General features: G+C 43.6%; 1 pseudogene; it reads right to left on the reverse strand.

The window, feature by feature from the left end:
- Positions 1-718: 718 nt before the first annotated feature.
- On the reverse strand, positions 719-905 carry LOC116637254 (annotated as a pseudogene).
- Positions 906-19,063: the final 18,158 nt, after the last annotated feature.

Consider the following 19,063-nt stretch of genomic DNA (forward strand, 5'->3'; position numbering starts at 1 on the left):
AAGAGTGATGACTCCAGATTTATTCTTTCAGCTCAAGATTGCTTTGGATATTTGAGGCCTTTTATGTTCTCATACAAATTTTATGACTTTTTCTATTTCTGTGAAAATGCCATTGGTATTTTGCTAGGGATAGCATTGAATTTGTAGATTGCCTTGGGTTCTATGAACATTATAACAATATTAATTCTTCCAAACCATGAACATAGAATATCCTTCCATTTATTGCTATCCTCTTCAGTTTTTTTCACCAATGTTTTTATGGTTTTCAGCATGTAGATCTTTGAACTCCTTGGTTATTGTGTTGAGATATATTCATTCTATACCTAATCTGTTGAGAGTTTGTATCATGAAAGGATATTAAATTTTTTCAAATGCTTTTTCTGCATCTATTGAGATTCTTCATTCCGTTAAGGCAGTGTGTCATGTTTATTGATTTGCATATGTTGAACAACTTGATCATAGTGTATGATCCTTCTAATGTGCTTTGAATTCAGTTTGCTAGTATTTATTGAGAATATTGCATCTCTGTTCATCAGAGTTATTGGTCCGTAATTTTCTTTTCTTGTATGTCCTTGTCTGGCTTTGCTATGAGAGCAATGCTGGGCTCATAAAATGTGTTTGGAAGTGATTCCTCCTATTCTATTTTTTGAAAAAGTTTGGGAAGGATTGACATTAATTCTCTAGGAGGGCATACATTTTTGATTGTCAGCTGTCAGTCTCTGTCACAAATTTCTAATAATTCCAACCAAAGTCTCTGAAGTTAAGTTTTAGGCTGAATTGGGTCATTCTTGAATTAATAACTGTAACTAAGGAGATGGAATTCATTCATTCATTTTGTCATCCTTTAGCAATAATTGTGCCTCAGATAAACCTCATTGGCTATGATACTGCCACTGTGCAAAGCTCATCATTGTCATTCATTAAAAAATATTTACAACAACTATTATGTGTGAAACACTATTTTCAACTCTGGGAATATATTAATGAGTAAAATAGATGACACTTCCTGCTCTCATGGAATTTATATTCTGGTGAAGCCAGATAAATTCTTAAAATATACAGCATTTTAGATTATGCTGTGGTCATTAATAAGGTAAGAAAAAAGGATAGGAAATACTGAGGAGTTGCAGATTTGAATTTTTGATTGAGTGTCATAGAAGGCTTTATTGAGAAGGTGACATTTGCACATAGATTTGAAGGAGTTAAAGGAGTGAGCTATATAGATATGGAGGAAGAGCACTCCAGGCAGAGGAAATGGCTCTGAGGCAGAAACAAGCCTGGAAAATTTGTGGAAAAGCAAGGAGGCCAGTGAAAAGAGTAAGCTAGGGGGAAAGAAATAGGAGAGGACAGAGGAGTAAGAGGGGGCAAATCAGGTATGACCTTATTGGCCATTGGAAGGACTTTGCTTTTTACTGAGTGAGATGGGTGGTCTTAGGAGGGTTTTGAGCAGAGGAGTGACATGCTGTGAATTATTTTTCAAAATGATCCCTCTGATTACGCTGTTGACAATAGACTATAGAAGAGACTAGGGAAACCAGAGACTAGGGAAACCAGAGAAGAGGCAAAGGTAGTCATCCAGTGATGAAATGAAGTTGGCATGGACCAGGTTGATGAAGGTAGAAAGAAGTGGTCATATTTGGGATATTTTTTGAAGGTAAATGAATTATGCTGATTGTCTTGGCTTGGGTGACATTTCTCTTGGAGCCAGGGAACTGAAGTCAACACCTAAACCACATGTGAGTCAGAGAGAGATGGTTTCCCAATGAAAATTTGATGTGCTGTCACAAGAGTAAGGGAAATATAAATTGGGCAGTTCTCAGTTGCGATGGATTAGATTATGTTACAGTCAACAACAACCTCAAACCCCAGTGGCTTAAAGCAACAAAGTTGTACTTGATGCACCAGCTGCATGTCCAACACAGAGTAGCAGGGAACCCGTGCTTATTATAATAGCTTAATGTTTTAACTTGAGTTAAACCTTGTGGAAGATATTGTGAGGCTCGATGCAGATCAAGAGAGAAACCAGAAAGAGCGTCACAGTTTTGTTTCACTCATAACTCCAAGAGGGAGAACACAGTACCTCATGCAGGGCCAAATGGCGAAGCACTGGGATTGGTCATGGAGGCAGATGAAGAGAGAACTATGGGCAAGCACTTTATTGTGGTTTCTATGGGAAGGAAAGGGTGAGGCAGGGCAAGCAGGCTTATGAGTGGCTAATTTGAATAATTTCCATGGACTCTGGGGTGTAGAGGCTATCTTTGATTGTCTGGAACTTGGCCCTGGGGGAATTAGGGTGGAAGTATAGTGACCTGAAGTGTGAGAGGCTGATAAGGAATGGTTGGGGGTCTGGACTTCATTGGCCGTTCAAGAAGAGGAACTGACTGGCCTCTAGCTAGGACCTCAAAACTGGGTCAGGGAAGCATTTAAAAAACTGGAAAAACTGTATTATACTCAGGGACTCAGGCTAACAGAAACTCTACTGTCTTATGATTTCCTCATTTCAACATGACGCCTCAGGATTGGTTGAAGTTAAGAGAATGAAGAATTGTATATGGGCTCTTAAATGCTTCACCAAAAGAGACTCATGACACTTCCTATAACAATTAACTGGCCAAAGGAAGTCATATGGTCACACCTAACTTTAAGAAGACATGTGTCTTGAAGGAGAGGAGATCCAGAAATTCTTGGTGAGCATCAGGAAGGTCTACCCCATCAAGGAGTCAAACCCAACAGATATCCACCATATCCTCCATGGATTCCAAAACCACAGCGCACATTCAATTTGCTTGCACTTCTTTGTCCATCTTCTGCAATCTACTCATCCTCTGAGACTTAATATTGCTCACTTTTCCCTGGTGTCTGGTCCCTCTGTAATTGCTCTCCCTCTTCTCCCCAGTAAACATTTATTTTTCCTTCCTTTGTGCTCTAATAGCAGGTGATTTATACCATCTTTGACACTCCTTTCTTTTTAGTTCTATAACTGGCTCAGATCCAATAATTTGTTACAGCCTAACACCCCCCCCCCAAAAAAAAACCAACTTAGTGGCTTATGAAAACAGTGATCATTTACATTGCTTACAAATTTATGATTTGGCTAGAGGCCATAGAGCAATCCATCTCTCTTCTATATGGCATCAGCTACGTGGGTCAACTGGGGCTGGAGGATCTAGATGGCTCACTAGCATGGCTGGCAGGTTGGTGCAGGGCTTCTCCATAGGGAAGTCTGGACTTCCTTACAGCATGGTGGCTGGGTTCCAAGAGAGAGCCTCCAAAGAGAACCAGGTGGCAGTTGTGTTGACTTTTAAAATTTAGCCTTAGCCATGTGTGGTGCCACTTCAGCTGGAGTCACATGTCCACCCTGATTCAAAGGGTGGGAATGTAGATTCCATCTCTTGATGGGAGCAATGCTAAAGCCACATTGTAAGAAGAACATGTGGGATGGGAGACTCTGTTAGAGAAATTTCTAAAAAATGAAGTTTGGCATAGCTCTTTACCACTTCAAACCCATTTTATTATTAAGCAGGGCAATTATTAATAATAATTAATATAATTAATAATAAGTAATAGCAATTATTGAGTGAATGCTTCTATCACTGTGGGCTCCTTGAGAAAAGGGTCTGTGGTTTATCCATCTTCATATGCCCAGTGCAGAGCACAGAGGTAGCTGCTCCGGGGAAGACCCTGTTTGTTGCCTACTTTATAGCCACTGCTTCACCTTTTCTTCCTTACCAACAAATCCCTCCACTTGTTTAGGAGGCGAGGGGCTCCAGAAACACCTAAGGTGGGCCCAGACCTAAGAATGAATCACCATTGGCTAAAGCATTTATGGCCTTCATATTCCTCTTTCCTGTCTTATTGGTTTAGGGATGGCCATGGAATCAAATTCTAATAGGAGATCTAAGAGAAAGTCTGTTGAGAGGAATTGTGGAAAAGATTTCCCATTTTAGAAAAAGAGAAAGAGAAACTCATGGAGAAATCCCACCTTGATTCCTACCTTTGGATGTTGTTGTGTGAGGATTTATGTTTGAAGCTGTGGTAGCCATTTTGAAATCATAATTATATTTCCATGGGAATCTCAAAAAAGCCTACCAATATTTCTGGCACTGTTTAACTGTTAGATTAACCAACTTCTGGACCTGCCTCTTTCCAACTTTGTGTTATGTGAGGTAATTAATTCTTATTATTTAAAGCCAATTTTAATTGGCTCTTTCAGCTGTTATTTGCAGCTGAAAGCATCCTCACTGAACAGAGCTCAATTAATGTTCATAGAATTGAATTGAATTCCACAAACTGATTTGGCCAACTTACTTAGTAGTCTGTGCCATACACAAGAATAAGTGCAAAGGATTATAAATTCTCATTTCTGTGTATGCTGCTACTCTGAGTTTCTTTGTGAACTCCAGGGATTTCAAAGTTGGATTGCCTGGAAATGTCTCCAAACCAGAGCCTGTTGGCCCATGTAAATCTAAGTGGTAACTTTCTTTAGGAAATTTCTTTTTTGGTTTAAACACTTAAAACACAAAAGGCCTCTGAGTGAGCTGGTTTCTTGGCATTCCCAAGTCTTGCAGCTGAGACATAATGACTAACTCCAGGCAATTAGAGAGTGAAGTTGCTACTGAGGGCCCTGAAAAATGGGGAACGCAGCTGGGAGGGGGCAGGTCTTTCTGGCATCCACTAAGGATAGCTTTGCCAAAACACCTGTAAACTTCCCTAGGCTGCTCCAGCACAACCTCCCACTCTTAGGGAAAATTTCCCACATGTTTGGAGCATGAAAACTTAACTACGATATTTATTTGACTTTTTAAATTCATCACAGGCAATGATTATTTTTAATAGCACATTTTTGCCCCTGCCCCAAGGGTTCTAAAAAGGCTTCAGGGCCTTAGCCAGAATATTTTATGATGGAATAAGGATGGTGATGAGGCCAAGCCCTATTGGGAGGTGAATTACAGAGCCAGGTGGTTGAGGTTTTCAAAGCCTTAGTTTTTGTCAGCCCTACACCTAATCCTTCCACTCTTTCTCTCTGCTTCCCTTCATTGGCCACAAGGGAGGCAAGTGACCCCAACCTGACCAGTCAGAGGAACCAGCTCTCTTCAGCCAGAGTGACTGGCTCAGGACAAGCACATATCCCAGTGGGTACAATCTGAGTCCCTGAGAGATGGATTTGTTGCATGGATTCAGGAATGGGGGGGCTCCCTATTCCTGTGGCAGTGTGGAGAGCAAGGATGATGGAAGCCTGACTCTGCCAGTGATGTAGTTCCCCTCCCATGAAGAGAGTTTGGAATGGAAAGATGGCAAGGCAGAGAAGAACAGAATTGGGTAGGCCTGAACCAGCCCTGTCTTTTGGGTTATGCAAACCAATAATCCCCACCTCATTGTTCATTTCAATTCATTTATTCCTTAACCTTTTTTTTTATTATTAATACATGCCAAGGGTCCCCGCTAGTAGAAAAGTTGCCCCAGTGCTTACTTTTCTACTGTTCTGACTAGATCAAACAATTATGTTATTTTGAGGACCAAATCATTACTATCTGGGCAGAAGAGTATGTGACACAGGACAGATGAATTTTGATAGAGGGGATGTAGAAGAAAAGTTTCTGGAGCCATAGAGGTAGTCAGCCTTTTTTTTTTTAAGCTTGAAGGAAGGCTTTGGGGTCATTCAGAGACCCACCGAAGGACACTGGCTACCCTGGGGAGTGACAAGGAAGGTGAAAAGGAAGAACAGAAGGACTACAGGTTACTATTTCCTATGACAAAATCTTAGGGGTAGTTGTAGTGGTATTTCTATTAGAGTCAAGAAAAATAAAAATGATTCAAATTGCAGCAGGAACATATTTATTAGACATTTTGAAGACATTCTTATGGGTGTATTACCCAAGGAGTTTTAAAAGTTTTCTTTTGGGGAGACATGTAGGAAAGATGAAGGGATTAATTGATTTGAATGCAGCCATAATGCAGAGGCAGAGAGGTCTCAAGGGTAGGGTGACCAGTTGTCCCAGTTTGCCTGTCACTGAGACAGGTGTCCAGGATGTAGGACTTTTAGTTTTAAAACTGAACAGTTCTGGGCAAACTGAGTTGGTCACCATATGTAAGGGATTTTTAAGCATCTGATTCGTCAGTATATTTATTTCGCATCTACTATGTGCCAAATAATAGTTTGCAGGGACCCACAGTAAATAAAACACAGTCTTTGCCCTAGAGGATCCTTAGAGATATGAATACAAAGGCAATTTCAATCCCTCCCAAGAAATTCTGTGGCTCTGTAAGGGTTCATAGCAGTTTCACTCAAAACATTTGAGTCTGTCGCTGACGTGAAATCTTAACCCAGGAATTGGGGTTGCAAGGTTTCTCACGCATCTAACCATGCTGACAAATTTCTGTGATTGGCTGATTAGGCAAAAGTGAAGTTGTTTTGATTAGGAGTTTAGTTTGTTATCTGTCTGAAATAGACATTGTTGGTGCCCTGCCTGGATCCCATTTACCTCACTGATGCACCTATCCCTTACCTGTTATGAGTATTGGCTAAAGGCTCATGGCTATGTTCTTCTCTAATGAATTTCCCATAGCCAACAGCCTCAACCTCAGTGGGAAATGGCTGGGAGGTTATGGTTCCCACGGCCAATGATATGATATAAAAGTCCAGTTCTCCTGTCTTAAGGTGGGATAGTGCTATGATACCACTTGTACTCCGGAACTTTATATGGGATCAAACTGGGGCTAGACTCCAGCTGAAACCGCATCTTCGCTCTGCCTCTTTTCTTGCCTCTCCCACTTCCTTATAGTTTTTTTCTTTTTTTCCTTCCCAAAAGAATTCTTATCTCAGTTTGTGTTTCCAGGGAACTTCACTGAAGATATTGTCTTAGAATAACTTGGATTGTTGAGAGGACAAAATTCAGCAGTCATGCATTTCTACTAACTTGTCCCTAAAAACTCTGTGAAATCTAAAACTTAAGAGAGATCTGAAGCCAAAGTTTCTTTTCCATTTCATCTACTCATATGTTGGTGTTTTCTCCATAAGGAATAATTTTACTTCCTTGACCTGTTTATTGAAATATAAAGATTTCAAAATCTAAGCAATAAAATGTACTTAGAAAGGTAGACAGCCACCCTCACTGAATTTCATATTTGAAGACAGACAGTGGATCCACTGGCAAGTCATCTCTCTGGCTTGTTTTTTCAGCATTGGGTCAGAAGAGTTCTGAGGATTAAGATCAACAATACAAGAACAATAACAATGAGAACGATAATATTAGTAGCGGTCAGAGGAGAAGGAAGAGTATAGTATGAAAGTTAAGAGTATGAATTTTAGAGTGATAAGCATTTGGCTTTCAAATACCTCTAAGCATCACTTTCCCATTTGCAAAACAGCAATATTAATTGTTAAAAATTAACTACCCCATGAGGTTCTTGTAAACAATTAAGAAGATAATGCATGTCAAGGGTTAGCATAGACTCTGATCTGCAAGTGCTCACTAAGGGGCAGCTATTAAAAAAACAAAACAGGGGTACCTGGGTGGCTCAGTCGTTAAGCGTCTGCCTTCGGCTCGGGTCATGATCCCAGGGTCCTGGGATCGAGCCCCGCATCGGGCTCCCTGCTCTGCGGGAAGCCTGCCTCTCCCAATCCCCCTGCTTGTGTTCCCTCTCTCTCGCTGTGTCTCTCTCTGTCAAATAAATAAATAAAATCTTAAAAAAAATAAACAACAACAACAACAACAAAAAACCAAAACAAAACAAAAAACCACTAGGAGAGGAAACCATGTAAACAAAGTTCCCAGACAGAAGTGTGCTGGAGTCTCTTGCAAGAGCCAGTTGTTAAAATTTCAGAAAATTTGTGAGCCTGTTGTTAAACTCAGCCATCTTTGCAATCCTCTGTGGAGAGAGTGTTCATACCATGACAATTGGCAGAGGCTACAAATCAGGGCTCCCCTCTTCTTCAAGAGCTGGCTATTAAGCGTTTACCAGCACAAGAGGCCCAGGATGGGTCAAAGCTGTGACTTCTGGTGATCTTCTGTGATCACGCCCTTCTGCCCGTGGGTGTGCCCTAGGCTCTCTGTCTGCTCTTGCCCGGCCTGTGTCACACTTCCCACTTGCTCTTCTCACCTGTCTTTTTGCAGTCCTGCTTCACTCCTTCCTCTCAAATCTTCCCCTTTCTTTGAGGTCCAGACCAAGCATCTTCTCCTCTAGGAAGTCCTCCTGACTACTCCTGCCCTCCCCTGGTGCCTCTTCTCTGACTTTTCCATCTGCCCCTTACATCCCTTATTTCTGTGTTAACACTCTTATGCATCTGGCTGGTTTCTTGGAAACTTCTTAGCTCAGCACAGGCAGAGGTCTTAGTTTCATCTCATCTCTCCTTCTCCAGCGCGCAGCTCATTTGATAGTAAGGGTATAAAGACCCATGCTTGTGGGTCAGATCCTGAAGCTATGTGTCAGTTTCCTGAACCTTAACCTTAGCCAATCAGTTTCCTACTCTGCAAAATACGTAGGTGGGACAAGTTGGTTTCTAACTTTCCTTCCAACACCATCCTTCTATCAAATCCTGGCTGAATTGAGCAATTTTTGCCCGCTGGATTGAAATTCAAGAACTTGGAGCTTAGATATATAGTTATCCAACTCAACTGCCTAATAGGATCAGTTACACAGAGTAATTTTTCAGCTGAGGTTTATTAAGCCCCGCAGGAAAAATACCTCCAGGTAGATATTACATATAGGGCCAATTATAAGAGGACAGTATCTGAATCATTGAGTAGGGATTTACATCAGTAAATCCCACACCTATCCCACTTCTGTTTGTATAAATTTGCCGTGAGACTTCAACCACTTTAAAACAATCTCTTCATGGCGTGTGCATGAGTCAGGGTTCCTGGGGCCTGATGCACAAAATCACGATCAGAACTGGCTGGTGAGTCACATCCTTTGTGAATGATCGCTCCTGGGTAAGGAAATATACAGCCTCCCAGCCTACACACTGTTGATTTGCATCTCGTCTATCTGGTCACAGGGACATTGGGCCTAAAGGCCAGAATCAAGATCAGAGGCCTATTGACGAGATGCCAGCTCCATGGGACGGTTGTTTTTGTTTTTGTTTTTCTCTTTCTTTTTGGGTAGAAAAGAGTGGTCTGTACATTGTGGCAGATGTACCATTTTTCTCCATCCACTTTTTGAGAAGATTCATCACAATGAGTCTCCTGCCATGGAAATGTCATTTGCCTCCAGTTGTTGCTAAAGTTCTGAAAATGAGGTTTTTGTGACACCTGGACACACCCCTTCACTTCAATATTGCCAAGGCCACAAGGGACATTTTCCTTATTCGGCAGCTGGCATCATGACATTGCCTGGTCAAGGACCATGCTTCCTAGATCTTTAACAACCTCACTCCCTACATCCTTAGTCCTTTCTTTCCAGGACTCTCAAATGCATACTCTGTGAAGAGATTCTAGTGCATTCTCATTCTCCTTTCTTCCTGCATTTCTGCCTCCCACCTGCCTCTTCCCACTTTCCCTCTCTCCTTTTCTTTCCTCCTCCACCTGCTGGTACCTGTCCCTGCCGATACAATTTAGATACTACCCAGGCCTCCAGGAGCTTATGTTTTCTGCTGTTAACCCCTACCTGAAGTTCCCTGTCTTATTTACACATCTAAAGCCTTTGGAGAGCTCAGCTCAAGGTCTAACCCAATCATGATCATTCCCATCTTTGTTTACTCATTTCACTACCATTTGTTGCTCTGTGTTAGCCTGTGCTCGTTGTTTGCCATCCAGTGAGGGAAAAGATGAGGTTTCTGTTCTTATGTAGCTTACCCTATAGTGACGGAGAGAGAAAAGAACAAATGAAAAGCAGGTAAGAAAATATCAGATCACAATGGTGGTCCCAGAATCTCCACATTGAAGGGGCTCAGGGGTAGATATTTGTTAGTAAAATTGTTCAGGAGACATAGATATTTCCTTAATCAGATTTTGCCTGGTAAGGTTTAATGTGAAAATTTGATGAGATGTTGTTAGGACCTGGGAGGAGGGAGGAAGGGGGAGTTGTTTAATGGGGACAGAGTTTCAGGTTTGCAAGATGAAGGGAGTTCTGGAGATGGATGGTGGCAATGGTCGCACAACAATGTGAATGTGCTTAATGCCACTTAAGGGTAGACTTACAAGTGGGTAAGATGAATTTTATATTATGTGAATTTTACCATAATTAAAGATAATACTGAGAAAAACAAAAAAATGGATGTTTGTTAAACATTTTTTTAAAACAAACAAAAACAAACAAAAAGTTTGTTAAACTTTTTTTTAAAGATTTTATTTATTTATTCATGAGAGACAGAGAGAGAGAAAGAAAGAGAGGCAGAGGCAGAGGGAGAGTCCATGGAGAGCCCAAAGCAGGACTCGATCCCAGAACCCTGGGATCATGACCTGAGCTGAAGGCAGATGCTTAACTGACTGAGCCACCCAGGTGCCCAAGTTTGTTAAACTTTACACATACGATTGAGAACGTATCAACGGTCTGTATGCATGATTATTTTTGTGGGAACTTCTTCCTCTGTATTGCTTATCAGAGACTGGTGAGTACCATGAGAAAATAAAACAGGGGCCACTCTTCAAGAGCAGCTGACTAGTTGGTGGTCATGGAAACCTCTCTGAATTGATGATGATAAACTGAGAGATATCAGACATATGCTGCTTCAGGAGCAGAGCTGCCCACAAAATGGAACAGCGAGTGCAAAGGCCCCGAGGCAAGAGCTTGGAATGTTCCAGAAACGGAAAGAATGTGGCTGAAGCAGGGTGGAGGAGGGGCAGATGAGTAGGAGATGGGGTTAGAGAGGTGATCAGTTTTACTGGAACACAGCTGCCCTTTTCTTTCCATATTGTCTGTGCTTCATTCCTGCTACTAGGGCCGAGCTGAGTAGTTGAGACAGAGAACATACTGCCCGCAAACCCAAAAATATTTACGACGTAGCCCTTTACAGAAAAAGTTTGCTGACTTCTGCAAAAAGCAGGGAAGTGGAAGCAGGAAGTGGAAGTTTGGAGAGATCACTGTGGCACCTGGTGGGGCACTGGGGGCTGGCCATCCAGCTTTCTCCCGTGTTGGTCTGAGTGTTCAACTAGACCAAGGGCAGGCACTCTAGTTTGCTCCCTGTGTGTAGCTGACATGACAAAGCTGAGGCAAACAGAGACTAAGGGACTTATTTAAGGTTCTAGAGCATTAAGTGGTGGAGCAAAGCTTGGAATCCCTGTCCAACTGACTTTGCAGCCCGCGTGTTTCTCTTTACCTCCTCCTGGCCAGAGGAGCAGGAAATGCCTCTGTATAACTGTGGTGCAAAACTAAGTAAATCAGTGAAACGCTGGTGGCATAAAGTATGCATACAAGGGAGCTATTTTAAAGTACCATTTTTGGTAAAAAATGACTAGGACTAGAGGTGACCTCAAAGACTCATTGTCCCATCCCCCAATCTCTGGGAAAATTAATGTGTACACCCACAAGATAGGTGTTGATGAGTGATGCTTGATTGATCTAGAACTATGCACAGAAATCTTCATATGTCTTCTTTAAACCAGCAGGAGATTGTGTCGAATAACTTACACAACCCAAAGAACTGTTTTCAAATAGTCTGCCTGCCAAGTGTGATACTCCCGGATACTCGAACTCTTCCCAGGAGATTACCAACATGAAGAATGAAAAGGGAAGCTAGATATTTAAACCAAGAGGGAGATTTTGCCAGGCCCAATCTAGCAGGTAACATTCAGAATGGGATTTTCCAAAAAGTGAGTTTTGGCTAGCTGCTGCGGGAATCATGAATCACAAAATAATGCCATTGTGAGCTGTAAACAGTTTTAATTTATACAGGTGACATTTAAAATGCTAATCAGACCTTAAGATAATTGCTGGAAGTTAGCAAGCCTCTTTTGGGAATTCTTCCCGTTTCTATGGAAATGATTCAAGACACAACCAGATCTGTGAAGGTGTTTCTGGTCTGGCTGACTTGGGTTTTGACTTCTACAGAGCCAAGGACTTTGAGTGACTGTCTCTTGTGGTGACACTTTTGGTAATTGAAATCTATCAGCTCGAGTCTGTAATCAGAGAGTGAGAACTCATCCCAACAAGGGAAGATTTCAATGTAGCTCTTGTGGTTTGGTCAGTTTGCAAATGGGGATGCATCAATACTAAGAAAATAAGCTCTTTCACCAAGGGTGACTTTGCATGTTGATTGCAGGCCTCTTAAAAAAAAACAAAATCATGTAGAAGTTTTTTTATCCCTGTTGGCAATTTATCCCACAATTTTTCAGGTATTATGTTTGTTCAATAATCAACAAAAATTTGAGGGCCTGCTTTAGGCCCCCAGGACATGGTGATGGACAAGGTCCATATAAGCTCCATGGAGCAGGGACCTCGTCCTTATATGGTGAGGCAGAAATTAACACACAAACCTGATAAATATGGACATAAGGTAACAGCAGATCTCTGATGAGTATTACAACTAAAATAAAGCAGGGGAATGGGACAGAGTGACGTGTGAGCAAGAGGAGAGGTGGAGGCTTCCATAAGTTAGTAAGGGGAGCCTTCCTGGAGGAAGTTGCATTTGAGCTGGGACCTGGCTGATCTGCATCGAGGGGAGCTCCCTCCACCTGAAGATCAGGGGCTGGAGTGTTCCAGGCACAGGGAACAGCAGGTGCTCCTACTCAGAGCTGGGGGCAGAGGGAAGAATAGGACTCACAAGCTTCCATAAATTCTTCTCCAAACCTGTTTAAAGATAGTAATGTATACTCTTGTCTCAAACACATTTGAAAGTTTGCGTTGCTTTTTTTTGGTCAAAGGCCTTCCATCTAGAGCATTTTTCCTGCAGTTGGGAGATTAGTCTTGCCATCGATGTATCTTTCCATTCTCAGTCTTCCTCGTCTGCTTTGCTATTTTCTAGACTTTGGCATCAGAGTCCTACATTCAAAGCACACCTCTGAGACTGAATAAGCTTTGTGACCATAGGCAAGTAAATTAACCTCTCTGAGCTTTCATCACCTCATCTTTAAAATAAAGACAATGATAGTGCTTCCTTCATAGGGTTGCTGTGAGAATTAAATCCTATAATGAACGTAAAGGGGTTAACCTAGGACTTGGCATCTAATACTTGCTTGATGAGTATTAACAGTAGACACATTTACTTAATACCTCACAGTTTTCAAAATGCTTTAACATTCTTTTTTTTTTTTTTTTTTAAAGATTTTATTTATTTATCTGACAGAGAGAGACACAGCAAGAGAGGGAACACAAGCAGGGGGAGTGGGAGAGGGAGAAGCAGGCCTCCTGCCGAGCAGGAGCCCGATGCGGAGCTCGATCCCAGGACCCTGGGATCATGACCTGAGCCGAAGGCAGACACTTAACAACTGAACCACCCGGGCGCCTCATGCTTTAACATTCTTAAAATGCCCATGAAACCCAGTGAAATAACCTGAGGCTCAGAGTCAATATCAGAACTGGGACAGATGGGAGTGGAGAGAAGCTATACTCATTTTGGGGGCCCCAGAGGTCTGGAGGGGCCCTGACTGCATTGCAAGTCCGGTGTGCAGATATTTAGCTCTGGACAGGGAACTTGGACACATTTCCATCCTGGGCTGGACCTGGGCTGCTCTGGCACCATGGAAACAAGTCCTTCGTAGGGGCAGTGAGTGATCTGTGCAAGAACAGACTTACAAGCATGACCAGCTCTCTTTGTTCACCTGGGACTGAGGCATTTCCTGGGATGTAGGCCTTCAGTGCTAAGCCTGGGACAGCCCCAGGCCACCTGGGGTGGTTGGTCAGCCCAGACTCTCCAGGAGGCCAATGAAAACCTAGAGGCAAAAAACTGTTCAGGGATGTTTGGGCACCTTTTCTCTCTTTGGATAAGGGTGCTGTTTCTACTGCTATTTTGGCTCAAACACTAGGTGAGCCCAGTGCTTGAAAAGAAGGACATAGGTCGACAGAATAAGAACTTCCGGACTGTGAGGTAAGTCAGAGTATAAGAGGGCGCTGGGTCATCCAACGTAGGGGCCACTAGCCACATGTGGTCATTATTTGGAATGGGGTAGGCTGGAGGTGTAAAGTGCATGCAGGATTTCTAAGACTTAGCACTAGAAAGAAAAGAATGTAAAATACCTCATTAATAAATTTTGTTTATTAATGTCAAAATGATAAGATTTTGGATATACTGGGTTAAATAAAATATGTAACTAAATTTCTGAAAAAGGCAGCAGCATAGCAAGAACTTTTTTCCTTACCTGCACCCCAAAGGCCACTGGGAGCCACATGCCCTGTGGGGAACCAAGGGACGGGGGAGAACAGTACCCAGGAGAGCTGCTCTTCCAGAGTCTCTGTGAAGCCATCATAAGGCCATCACGTGCTGCCTTGCAGGCCCGGACTCTTCAAAGCGGCCCGTGGAGCAGCTGTGTGGGGATCACCTGCGAGCCATCGGAAATGCGGACAGTCCTGCCCCACAGCAGTCCTGCTTAGCCAATCTGTAGTTGAACAAAGTCCCCAGGAGAATCATATGCACCGCAAAATTTGAGACCCTCTGATCCAGGATTACATCAATGGTTCTTAAGCTTTGGTGTGTATCAGAATGTCCTGGTGGTCTGGTCAAGGCTCTGAGGACCTTCCTGCTTAACCAGCAGAGTTCTCGGTGTGCTTTCTTAGAGCTCCAGGTAATTCTGATAAACACCGCAGTTGGAAGACCACCGGGCTTAAATGATTAACTAATTGCAGCCGGTGAAGGTGGTAGCTTCTCACTAGTCTGAAGTCTCCGTGCAGTATGGCAGGAGCAAGGCTGGGGCTCAGAGGTAGGTTTGTCTGCTGGCGTTCCAAGCCGCTTGGTTCCAGGTTAGTTACCTGCAGTGGCAAAGAGGTCGCCGTGGTATGAGCCAGGACTCAGATACCTGTCCTACTTCAAGCACCAAGTCCCTGTGTGTCCACCCTCCTGCAAGGCAAGCTTGCACTCTGGGTGGGAGTTATGTGGAAGTGGGGTGGTTTGGAGATGGAATGGCCTGGTGTTGGGGTGCCTGGGTGGCTCAGTTGGTTAAGTGTCTGACTCTTGATTTTGGCTCAGGTTCATGATCTCAGGGTCGTGAGATCGAGCCCTGCATTGCGCTCCATGCTGAGTGTGGCGCTTGCTTGAGATTGTCTCCTTCTGCCCCTCCCCACTCCCGCATGAGATCTAATAATAATAATAATTAATAAAAGGAATGGCCTGGTGTTGCCCTATTTCCTTTACCCCCACACTGAGTTCTGGTCTCATGGGCCACAGGGCTGAATCAAAGACTCCTCCATTATTGAGTGAATGCTCTGGGGTTTGGGGTGGGAGTTCACAGCTAAGTAAAGTGTTACATGCAACAGCATAGCAGGGATTGGCACTGGTGGGACCCAGGGTAATGGGGAGTGTTGAATGTGAAGACATAAACAAGGTGCCAAGGTTAAAGTCATTTCATATACAGTTTGCCCTTGGAGCTGTCCCAAACGGCTGTGTTACCGCAGCTCTGGGCCCGCCTCTGGTTTTTGCTGTAGCCGTGATGGGCAGTTTCATGCACACTCAGACTTGGCTGCCACTGGCAGTGTCTTAACCCGAGAGCTGGCTTCTGCCTGAAGCTTTCCCCAGCATAGGGACCATTCCTACCTGGGAGTTTAGGGGAGCAGGTCCCCAAGGGATAGCTCCACACCAGTTAGACCAGAGCCCATGGATAGGTGCTGTAGATTGTGGTCCTTCGGGTCACTTCTGGAAGGTGCTTCTCATTTCTCTAGTCTTGGGGTGACTTGAGCTCCCATTGCCTGGAACTACCTCAGTAGCACATCTTACTTACATTAGCGTCTTTTCTTGCCTCCCTCTTCTCACTCCCTCACTCCTGCTTCATCTTCCAAATAAACTACTTGCCAGCCAAATCCTTGTCTCAGGTTCTGCTTCTGGAGAACCCAAATCAAGACAAGAGCTTGTTCTAATTTTTTTTCTCTTTCTCCAGCCCTTCCCATCCCTGAATCTTCCTTGACCATTCTGTTTGGAACAAGAACCCCGGGTTCTTCCCTTCACTAATGAGCTTTCTAAGCCAGAGTGTGGTGTCTTCTATTGCCCGCCATTTTGTTCTTTGTCTGACCGGTGCTGTAAGACGGACCCGTGTGTCACCCAATCAGAGTGAGAAGCTCAGCTGCCTGATACATCATGGAAAATGCTGACTCGTGGAGGTGCTGCAACGGGAAGGTGCCAGGCAGACTACTTCTTGTGCAGCTGACCCTGACCTTAATGAACCTCCCTTGGACTGATGGGCTGGGATGCAGTCCCCTGACCTTCTTTCCTTCTCCTCCTTCACTCCACAGTCAGACCTGCATTCAGTGTGGCAACTGCCTCTGTCTTCTCCAGCCGCCCTCCTGTTTTCTCCCGCAGGGCACTTCCCCTACTAAGATCCTCTCAGGTGTAATTCCGTCTTGCTGTCTGCTTTCCAGATGACCTGGACCAGCTCACGGAGAATTCTGTCCCCATGACCCTTCTTCTTTCTTCCTGTATTCTTTGCCTGCTTTATTTTATTTATTTATTTTTAAGTAAAATTCTAATTTCATTTGCCTCAGTTACCATTTTCTGTTACTTCCTCACTCTGTTCCACCCTCCCTCTCAACGTCTTCCCTTCTTGACTAATGGGGTTCCTGCTACCTGTGTTCAGTTTTTTTTTTTTTAGTTTTATTTTTTTTTGTGTTCAGTTTTTAATAAATGTAGGATTGTTATGGGTGTAGAATCTCTGGGCAGGGTTCTTATCAAAGGTCCAGCTTTGAGCCTTGTGGAGCCCTGCCTCTTAGAATGTTGAGTGTGGGCATTAATGTTGAAATGCAACAAGGAAATGGGAAGTTCTGGGTCTATTTTGGTTTTGATACACAGGGAACTAATATATTTGAAATACTGGCTAAGGGCCAAACACTGCCCTGGTTCAGGTGGTTCACCCTCCACTCCCCACATTTTTTTAGGTTTAATCATCAGAGTCACCATGTGGAGTAGGAGGTATTATTCTATAGACAAGAAAAGTGAGGCTTAACAACCTTACCTCACTTGCTCGACACCATGAATCTACCGATCGTATCTTAGCTGAGGAGCACAATGTGCTTGATGACATTGTCTTTTTCAATTTGTCCTGTGACTCCTGAGACCTATGGTGAACATATTGTTCCAGTGGTATAAATGTGGAAACTGAGGCCAGGGGTTGCAGTGACTCTGACACATCCAAGATAAATGCTGAATAGGTGCATCAAAAAGAGCTGGTGTTGGGGCACATGGGTGGCGCAGTCCGTTAAGCATCTGACTCTTGGTTTCAGCTCAGGTCGTGATCTGGGGGTCATGAGATTGAGCCCCGCATCAGGCTCCATGCTCAGTACGGAGTCTGCGTGAGTTTCTTCCCTCTCCTCGTTCTCTCTATCTCAAATAAATAAATCTTAAAAAAAAAAAAAAAAGAACTGGTGTCTGAGCATACACTGCAGTTTTAGTGGCACTCCTGCCTGGTTTTTAAATATGAAAGCCCTGAGGTGAGTTGAAAGATGAAAGTTTCATCCAGCTAAAACAAGGCTGTATGTGTGTGTCTGGCTGATCGTAGCCAATTCTCTGTTCTTCTCAGCACACTGGGGTTTTAAAAATGCACAATGAACTGTAGTTGTCCAGCACTGATGTTTTATTCAGTTTCATGTGGTCCTTCTGATGCCTGCTCTATCATGAGAAGCTGTTTCCAAAGGGGCCATGTCAGAAATGATGCAATGCCCAGAAACGGCATTGTGTTGATTTTTTTTTTTTTAATCTGCTATAAGCATCCCTATTTGTACAGATTTGGTTCCTAATGATCCTGTCCTCACTTGCATCTGCCTCCTGAGCCTGGGTCAGACATGACATTAGGAAGATAGCAGAAGGGAGATTCTTACTGTGAGCTTCGGCCCGTCTTAGTTTGGCTATGTTGGTAGGTTGAATCCTGGGCTGGTTCTTCTGTTCAGGGGCCCCCTAGGTCAGACACTCAGGATTTCTTATGAAACCAGTCCAAGAAAGAACCCGAAGAAAGAGCTATAGGTACGATGAGGAGTTCCTGGGAGTTGAGGGTGTATGGGAGTCTATGGGAATGCAATGTGTTTGGGAGTATTGGTAGATGGAAAAATGGTGAACCACGAAGTTCCAGTTGCCTTAGGTGAGCTGTAGGGCTGCATCTTTGAGAGACCGAGCTCTGTTTTAGTGAAGAGAAATTCTTGAGTTGTCTTAAGAAATTGTTGTTAACCATCCAGCTGTCCAGCTACCTGTTCTTTTATTTATTCCTTTCTTCATTCAGATATTTAATAAGCACACACTATGTGCGAGGTGCTGGGCTGTGTGCTGGGGATACAAGAAGGAACCAGACATAACCTTGTCTTAGGGGCCATACGCTCCAGCAGATTTATGGGTTTGTGCAAGAAATACAGATATGGGTGAACATATTTTAAAATTTAAAATACTGAAAAATAAAAAAAATTCAAGTGTATACGCTATTTTGATTCAGCACCTTTCTTCCCTTTTCTTCTAACTCCGGGTTGTGGGATGTCACATCTCCAGCCACAGTAACTGGTCTAAAGGGAAGGCCTGTGGCCCCAGCTGAATCAATCAATTCTTCCCCAGGACTTTTCCTATTGAATTCAGGAGCAAAGGAGACTTTTTTCTCTCTGTTCATTGAGCTGTAAGAATGACCAATAGTTAAGTCCCTTGACATGCCCAGATTAATTCTGAGAGACCAATGCTGACAGCTGGAGAGGGATATGAAAGAGAGTGCGGAGGGATGGGGGAGAAAGAGAGGGAGGGGTTATATGGATAAGGATAGAGAGGGGGGAGAGTGAGGGGACAGAGGGAGAGGGAGCTGGCTGGGTGGGGGGAGTGGGGAAGGTACGGACAGATGGAGGATGGGGGAAAGCCGGATGTATAGAAGGATAGAGAGGGAGGGAGAGAAGGAGGGAGAGAGAGAGTTTGAGCAGGAGGAAGATAGGAAAAGGGAAGAGGACACACATACAGGGGTGTGGGTTGGGGGTGGGGAGGCAACTCACAGAAACACACCACCTGATGGGCAGGAACAGAGAA

The sequence above is a fragment of the Phoca vitulina genome, unplaced genomic scaffold (assembly GCF_004348235.1).
Source record: "Phoca vitulina isolate PV1807 unplaced genomic scaffold, GSC_HSeal_1.0 scaffold13, whole genome shotgun sequence".
Taxonomy (NCBI): Eukaryota; Metazoa; Chordata; class Mammalia; order Carnivora; family Phocidae; genus Phoca; species Phoca vitulina.